The sequence below is a fragment of the Atractosteus spatula genome, chromosome 6 (genome assembly GCF_055471065.1).
Source record: "Atractosteus spatula isolate fAtrSpa1 chromosome 6, fAtrSpa1.hap1, whole genome shotgun sequence".
Classification (NCBI taxonomy): Eukaryota; Metazoa; Chordata; class Actinopteri; order Semionotiformes; family Lepisosteidae; genus Atractosteus; species Atractosteus spatula.
Window position 1 is genome coordinate 19,253,413 of NC_142711.1, and position 9,069 is coordinate 19,262,481.

The following is a 9,069-nucleotide window of genomic DNA, read 5'->3' on the forward strand; positions in this document are numbered from 1 at the left end:
GGACATCATCACTGGGCTGCTCCGGACAGTGGCCCCGGCATGCACTCCGCCCGACGGCGCTGGCCCTGCTGGAGAGCTGGACAGGCCCGCCTCGGCCCTGAGCCACGTGGCCGCCGGCCTGGTAGCCTCGGTGCTGCAGGAGATCTCCGCCAGGACCAGGGCCCACCGCCAGTGCCAGAGAAGCCGCCAGCACCCCCGCCCAGAGGGACCTGGTGCAGCAGAGCGGCTCCCCGGACGCATTGCGGGAGGCGCTGAGCTCCGGCCGGCCCGAGACCGTCTCCGCCGCCAGGACCGCCGTGGTGCAGCAGGTCTGCCAGTTCTTCCTGTCCGAGGACGAGTCTCCACTCAGCTCGGCCAGCAGCTCCAGGATCTCGGTCCGCTCCTTCGACAGCGAGCGGGCCCGCAAGGTCCTCAGGTCCGCGCTGAGTGACGTCGGGTCCGGCAGAAGCCTCAGCCCGCCGGAGCCGCCAGACTGCTGGGTGGTCTATTCCGACACGGTGAAGGAGATCGCTGCTGCAGGAGATCCACCCCAGTCTGTGCACGGTGGCGGAGCCCGCCTGCACAGCCGGCCCCTCTACGACGACCTGCTCAGCTGGCTGGCGGCTGTGCCGGGAGTAAAGGTCAGGCCACTCCAGGAGCCGCCGGCCGTCGGGAGGATCGTGCACACGGTGCACCGGCAGCTGCTCCAGCGCTACAGCTCCCGGCTGGTCCTGCAGCTCCAGGTGGCCGCCAGGAGGGGGTCCATCTCCAGGAACATCGTCCAGTAACGTCGTCAACAAGATCCTGCAGCAGCAAACCGGGGAGTCGTCCATCATGTTCCAGCAGCCCCCAAGCAGCAGCGAGGTGAGTCCGAGTCCCTCTCCCAGCAACCTGCTGCAGGAGCGCGGCCGCAGCCCTCGTTTAGACAGGGAGACTCCGGAAGCAGACCCGGGGCCGGCTCCCTGCGACACAGACATGCCCCCAGAGCCGCGGGAGCTGCCGGAAGGGGCCAAAGAGATGCCCGCGAGGCCGGACAACACCCCGGCCATGGTAGGTACTCTGGCGGCAGTGCTGATGTGCGGCCGCCTCTGTAGAAGGCCATGGTTAGCAGGTTCGGGGCAGAGGGTTTCTGAGACAGAGGGTTTCTGAGCAGGAGGGCCTCAGTGTGAGAAGCCAGAGAAGCCGCCAGCACCCCTGCCCAGAGGGACCTGGTGCAGCAGAGCGGCTCCCCGGACGCATTGCGGAAGGCGCTGAGCTCCGGCCGGCCCGAGACCGTCTCCGCCGCCAGGACCGCCGTGGTGCAGCAGGTCTGCCAGTTCTTCCTGTCCGAGGACGAGTCTCCACTCAGCTCGGCAAGCAGCTCCAGGATCTCGGTCCGCTCCTTCGACAGCGACAACACCCCGGCCATGGTAGGTACTCTGGCGGCGGTGCGGATGTGCGTTAGCAGGTTCGGGGCAGAGGGTTTCTGAGCAGGAGGTCCTCTGTGCCCTCCAGGGACTGTAAACCTCCAGCGGTCCGGCTGACCTGACCCAGTTTACAACAGTATCAGCCAAACCAACCTCTTTGGAGCAGGGGTAGTTGTGCAGACCCTGATTGGTAATGATCTAAGATGGGAGCTTGTGGCAGTCCAGAGTTACTGTTAATCAGGCTGAGAGAAGCCTCTGGCTAGAGATGGGGATCCATCTCCACAGATGAGACTGTAAGGTCAGACTGGATGGAGCTTCTCTCTGTGTGATGGCGGAAAGTCAGGTCCTTGGTCAGAATGCACCACTGGGCCAGGGATGTCCAATCCTGATCCTGGAGCACCTGGTACAGTACATCAGGTTCTACAGGTTCTCCTTCGGCTCTTTACTCCCTAAATCGGCCCATTTTTGACATCGTGGCTCCAGATTACCAGCTTCTCCCAGCTCTTTGGGTGCTGCTGCAGTCTCTGAGGGACCTGGAAAACCAGCAGGTCCTGCAGCACCTGGACAGGACACTCCTGTTCTAGAGCAAGTGCGAGACGTGAAACTGACCACAGCCTGATGTCTAGACGCTAGGCGGGGCTCTGCCTCATGCTTTCTAAGTCGAGATGCCACTGAAGTGATTGAATAGAGTGTTCTGGTGAGGTTTGCACAGTGACTCGAACCCAGCCTGCTCTGTGTGTTCCACACGGGGAAAAAATTAAATTCCCTGTAAGGAATCCTGAGGAGCGGAAAAAACTCGGAATTCCTTCCTGAGATCCTTGCGCTTGTTGCCTTCAGCTGGAAGGGAGACGGGACTCAGCTGCAGAGCACGGGAGCTCCATTCTCCCCTCAGGATGCGACAGTGCGGACTGTGTCGTTTTAGCAGACTGTAGACTCCACTCTGCTTAGTCGAATATTCAGTCGACTTGACTGACGATTTAAAAAGCACAGCTTTGGTTGTAAAAGTTTGTTCCTCTTGGTTGTGAAGTGAAGTAAAATCCACTCTGCCCACAAGCAAGTAGGATCAGAAGCTCCGAATCCCCCACTTCCCTCTTCTCCAAATTCGTCCGGGCTCCTCTCCGGCCCTACACTGCTCCTGCAACACAAAACACACGAGTTATTCTTCCTCGGAAACATGGGGCACAGCTTCCCTGTCGACAGCGGAGTCTAACTCCCTGGACTGGCTGTGAAAGCGAACAGAGACAGTCCGTGGCCAGCAGCTGGCCGCTCTCCCAGCAGCGTGCGAGACGCGCAGGACCTTGTGTTTGTGCGTTTCTACTGGGCACTGGGGCTGCACAGCTCTGTCGGACATCACTCACGGCAGCGCAACACAAAACAATAACTAAAACCTGAAGAAACGCACACAGGGACGCTGGGATCGCACCCCGTTTGTGCATCAGAGATAAAGAGTGTTCTAAAACCAGTCCCAGTCCCAGTCGTGCTCAGACCTGCAGTGTGCGACTGTTCTATACCAGGACACAGAGTTAACTCTTGAAAGACACGGCAGGCTGTATTACTGCTGCACTCTGCAGGTGTCCATGCTGTGGTGTTTGAAAGGAGCTTGTCAATTCAACAGTTCCCTCCCCTGCCTGAATTAACAGAGCCTGACAGCTGTTCTGCTGTTCAGTGAACTCATCCAATTGGCCAGCCCCTCCCTGATGAGCAAACCAAATTCACCCAGTTTACCACGTTTGCATTGCAAACACAGCGTGACACACTAAGACTGACAAGGTGCCAACAGAATCCTAACCTAGGGCCAAACGCAAACAAACCACTTCCCCTAACAGCGTGACTGACTTCTTTTCCTCTGTTCTGTCTCCTGCAGGACACCAGGGAACAAGCGTCTCCAGGCATTTCACTCACAGGCCACAGGACAGCGAGCTGGGTCTGGGTAGAACAAGCAGCATACAGGCCTCTTGTTCATAGTGTTTAATGTTACTGACAATAAACACACCTCACTGGGGCAGATGGTTTGGAAAGCGTCTTTGTACTAGGGGCAGCCCATCGAGGAACTTTAAACCAAGTCTGTGGATACAGTTTTATGTTTTCCAAAGCTTAAAGTTCAGAGATGCAAAGTTGCACTGTAAATTGCTGGACGTCAATAATACACAATTGATCCACTCATGAATAAATGACTCCTCTTCACAGCAAAATGAATTGCTTGTCCTTTATAAAATGAAAATCTGGTAATTCAACAAGTGATTTAACTTTATTATAAGGCTTTCAATCATAATTGATTAATAATCAAGACGTAGTGGTAAAGTGAAGACAACAGAAGGCTGCAGAAATCACACAGCACACTCCTCCACTGTCACTCCCCCAGAAATCACACAGCACACTCCTCCACTGTCATCCCCCCCCAGAAATCACACAGCACACTCCTCCACTGTCACTCCCCCAGAAATCACACAGCACACTCCTCCACTGTCATCCCCCCCCCAGAAATCACACAGCACACTCCTCCACTGTCATCCCCCCCCCAGAAATCACACAGCACACTCCTCCACTGTCATCCCCCCCCCAGAAATCACACAGCACACTCCTCCACTGTCACTCCCCCAGAAATCACACAGCACACTCCTCCACTGTCATCCCCCCCCCAGAAATCACACAGCACACTCCTCCACTGTCACTCCCCCAGAAATCACACAGCACACTCCTCCACTGTCACTCCCCCAGAAATCACACAGCACACTCCTCCACTGTCACCCCCCCCCCAGAAATCACACAGCACACTCCTCCACTGTCATCCCCCCCCCAGAAATCACACAGCACACTCCTCCACTGTCACTCCCCCAGAAATCACACAGCACACTCCTCCACTGTCACCCCCCCCCCAGAAATCACACAGCACACTCCTCCACTGTCATCCCCCCCCAGAAATCACACAGCACACTCCTCCACTGTCACTCCCCCAGAAATCACACAGCACACTCCTCCACTGTCATCCCCCCCCAGAAATCACACAGCACACTCCTCCACTGTCATCCCCCCCCAGAAATCACACAGCACACTCCTCCACTGTCACTCCCCCAGAAATCACGGCACACTCCTCCACTGTCCCCCCCTCTCACACAAGTTCAGAGCAGGAACAGCTCACACTGCTCCAACTCTTGATACACATGAACCATCTCCTGATTAAAGCTACAGTGATTCATGCCACTCTCCCTGGTCTTTCCTCCCCTGCCTTGTACTGCAGCTGTTTATATTCCCCTGTCATCTCCTCTCACTGTCTCCTGTCCTGAACTGTAAAACTGTCTATATTCCCCTGTCATCTCCTCTCACTGTCTCCTGTCTTGTACTGTAAAACAGTCTATATTCCCATTACCTCCTCTCACTGTGTCTCCTGTCCTTTACTGCAGAGTTATCTCCTCTCACTGGGTCTCCTGTCCTGTACTGTAAAACAGTCTATATTCCCATTACCTCCTCTCCCCGTGTCTCCCGTCATCCTGTAACTGTCTGCATCACCTGCTCTATTCTCCTGCTATGAAAGATTTTTTGCTGGGCACAGCATATTCTATATATTTCTATATTTCACAAACCACACTTCTCCTCCCAGCAGAGGACTACTCTACAAGGACCAGTCTTGGTTGACGGACATGTAGACAGACTAGAAGCAAACACACAGCAACATGACTGTCACAGCATGCTGGGACTATCATCACTGACGCTGCTGGAAATAAGGAAGTCTTCCCGGAATCCCAATGTCGAGAGGTCTGAATATAGGAGAGTGAGGGACATCAAGGAACTTGAGAAGAAACCAAGTTGCCTGCACTCACTAAGTGGTTTCTATTGCTCTGAGGCAAGCGCACAACAAATGAACACTGTATGAAGGAAGACAATAGTATGTCAATTCTGACAAACTGCTTATAAGAAGCCCACTGAACCTACAATTGTTTCTGTTACTGATCGGTACAACACAGGCTTCAAACTCAGGAATACTCTTTATTTTAACACTGGCACTTCCTTCAAGAGACCTCTGCACTGTGAATTTCCTCAAGACATCGCGGCATTGTTTCCTGACTGAGATGGATGTGCTTCGGGCTCACTTCACATAGACTTCAGAGGAGGACAGTGACTGAAGAGAACCACCTCGAAACCGTCACCCTTCAGTACATAGCCCTGATCACTCCTCCACACCCTGCCCCAAGAGCAGCAGTCACAGAACGGTACAGTAAGCAGACAGGAGGGGGCTGGAGCAGAAGCCATACAGGAAGCACGCTCCTAAAAGGCCGTGGGAACAGGACGAGGTAATGTGATGTCAAGAGTTGAGCGCTAAACCAGCGCACCGCGAATACAAGACTGGATCCAGACAAGAGTCCTGAAAGCAGGGAGCAGCAGCGGAAAAGAGGCTCCGGGAGACAAAGAGCACTGGGAGCAACTGCTAAAATCTCAGATCTCCCTCCCTGACCATCTGCCCCATTTCCAGAGGTGCCCCCAATCCTCACACAAAGCAATGACAAAATCCCTCCCAACGCCCCATATGGCGCCTTCCGCTGAGCCGCCCCCTGAAGAGGAGACGGGAGCGCGGCGGGCAGTAATCTGGATTATCGCCGGAGGGGCTGGGAACGGGAGTGAGCTCCACAGTGCCAGGACAGCAGTGGGGTTCCAGCGCGGAGGGGCACCTCAAAAGCACCTGTTTCTCTCAGGGGGGAGAACATGGTGTGGATCAAAGGTAAGCCGTCTGATACAGTCTGGCCCCCACACAACTAATTATTTAATGAATCTGTGATTAATTACAGCAGAAGTGAGTTTACAGCATTAGTGAGAGTAACTGGGGACAGGTGAGGAGAGGCTTAAACAAGTAGACTTCAGAGGTAGACTTGTCACATCCACTCTTGGCCAGCACACAGAACCAGTCTTTTCGAGTTGAAGTATATTACCCTGTCACTGACTGTACGATTGGTGAAATGAAAAGGCGTTTCTCCTACTCAAATTGTGAGATCATGAAGGGTATCCAGGGATTCAATCCATCCAGCAGGAGGTTTTTGAATGAGGAGGCTCTTCTCTTACTGGCAAACGCATATGGAGCAGATGTTGAGGATCTCAGACATGAGCTGGAGAGTATTGGACAAGGAAAAAAGCGGGAAAGACCATCCAGCCAGTCTGAGGGAATTTCCGAACTTTGGATCCATACAAAGAGGTTTTCTTTGAGCTGTTCCGGTGATGGAAAATAGCTGTGGTATTGCCGGTCAGCAGCGCAACATGTGAACGGAGATTGTCAGCCCCTCAGCTAGTGAAGAATCACCTGCACTCCTCTGTGACCGAGAACAGATGAACAAGTACAGCAGTTCTCAGCCTCGAGTCTAAACGTGCAAAAGCTCGTCGCACTCAGAGCTCTTACAGTCACAAACTGTTTTCCCTCCTACCGTCCGGTAAACAGTACCAAAGCATTCGGTCCAAGTCCAACAGACTACGGAACAGCTTCTACCTCCAGGCAATAAGACTGCTAAACAGCCAATCTGCGGCTCCTTAGCAAATCACCTGTAATGGTTACATGGACACACAATTCTCACTATATCCAGCATAACTGCACTACATGTATATATTGCATACACCATGGACACATAACAGCTCTACTCACATTGAGTTTTATTCCATTTCAAAAATGTAACCTCAATTTTGTGATTTTTGTGATTCTTGTCATTTTTGTGAGCTCGCAGAAAAAGACATTTCATTGCCAGCAACTACTGCAGCACACCGTATTGTTGTGCATTTGATAAATAAACTTTGATTTGATTTTGATTTAGTCAGTCACGGGAAACCTGGTTAACCTCGCCATTGAGATGTTATTGCAACATGACACGACACTGCAAAATGAACTGCGTTTCCAGCATTATATTCGGGACTTTGTTATCTGCTTGGAGGATTTGTCTCACTTAGTCTTCTGTGAATAGAAGCAATTGACCGGTCTGTGCCTTTTTGGCTACTGCTGACTGGTCGCTGCGCTGCTCTCTTGTGAAAACACGAGCTACTGACCCTGGGTGGGCGGGTGGTCTATGTGACCAAAACCAAACCCTTCATGATGAGATTTTTTTTTTCCCCCAAAGCCAATGATGTGTTTTGTGCCATCTTTCTGTATGAAGCATCAAAAACAACTTTTGCTGTTACTCAACAACTCAACTATTTTGTTTCTAAACTCAAAGTTAAAAGTCAAATGCACAGCAGGCGTGGTAAACACACACGACATCAGACGGGCTCACCTCCTCTCGGCCCTCGGCGGCGCCGGGTGACCTCTCTCTGCGTTCGCCGGGAGGTGGGGGAAGAGAGCAGGTTCCTCCACACGTCCCGTCCGGACCCGCGACACCCGACACGACGGGGCTACAACCCGCCGGAGGAGCCGCTGAGCCTCGGCCGAGCCCCGCTCTTCTTCCTGCCCGGACTTGAACAGATTCTGTTACTCGAAGAAGCAGACGCGACAGTCCCGGTCCAAGCTCAGGGGGGCCACTCGCCGTCTCTTCCAGTTGATGTTTATTTGGGTTTCATCAACGAACAGTCGTCCCTCCCGGTCTCGTCTCCGATCCGCTCTTCGAGATGAGCGGAGAGCGGGAGCGGAGCTTTTCTTCGAATCTGCGGGTACCGGCCGCTGGGCTCGTGCGCGACACTCCGCTGGTTTAAAAAAAAACCAGCCCAGAAAATCCGGCACGAGCAACACTTCAGGTTTCGCCCCCCCTCTGCTCAACTCCCGAGGACACGCTGGAAGCCCCGCCTCCCCGCAGCTGCCATTGGCTGAACCAGCCCGTCACTCCAAAACAACACAGCCAGTGAGGTGCCTGGAGCGCTGCGACTGACAGACAAATGGGTTAAGAAAATAGGTGACCTTAATCCCTCCCACTTTGATTCAGTTCACACTCCATGATTAATGTGATGCGTGTGCACTTCGGGGACGTGGGTGTGATAACATTCAAAATACATAGATGTGTAGACCATTTTCTGTCAAGAAGTTAATTTATACATGTAAATATATAAATGTCACACCCGAAGAAGACTCCACAGCCGAAACGTTGTCTCCTTTCTTCACTTTTCAGCAGGGAATAAACCTTTAACTTGTTCCTTTGCAGCCTACACATGCTAAAGCAGCTACCTACTTGAACTACATATGTAAATATATGTTCCTCTGTTGATCAAAATAGCAGATCCAATATCATACTGCTTTTTCATAATCGATGTTTGTGATGAAGGACTGTCACATTTAGCAAACATGTTGGATCACACAACCAGCTGTGTTTATTCTGTAACCAGAATTCCTAAAACCACAAGGCCCTGTTGAGCCCAGAGCTGAGCCCAGAGAAGAGCCCCCTCAGCCAGCTGGTCCTGAGGCTCACTGACACCAACCTGGCTCATGACAGCACAGCTAAAACTGCATGAATCAGTCAACCAAATCACAACACAAGCCAAACAACACTACCCCTCTCACTGGGACTCACACACAAACATAACAACAACTGGAATGCTATAGAACCCTTAGCAATACACACTAGATGAGCATTTAACCAGGCAAAGAGAAACAGTAAACTTGTTTACTTGTACATTGTCTGTTTGTATATTGTCTTGATGCACTGTCTGCACTTTGTGTTTTTACACTTGTTTTAACATTCGAGAGACTTTCTGTAAGTAAGAATTCCATTGTACCAGTACATGTACC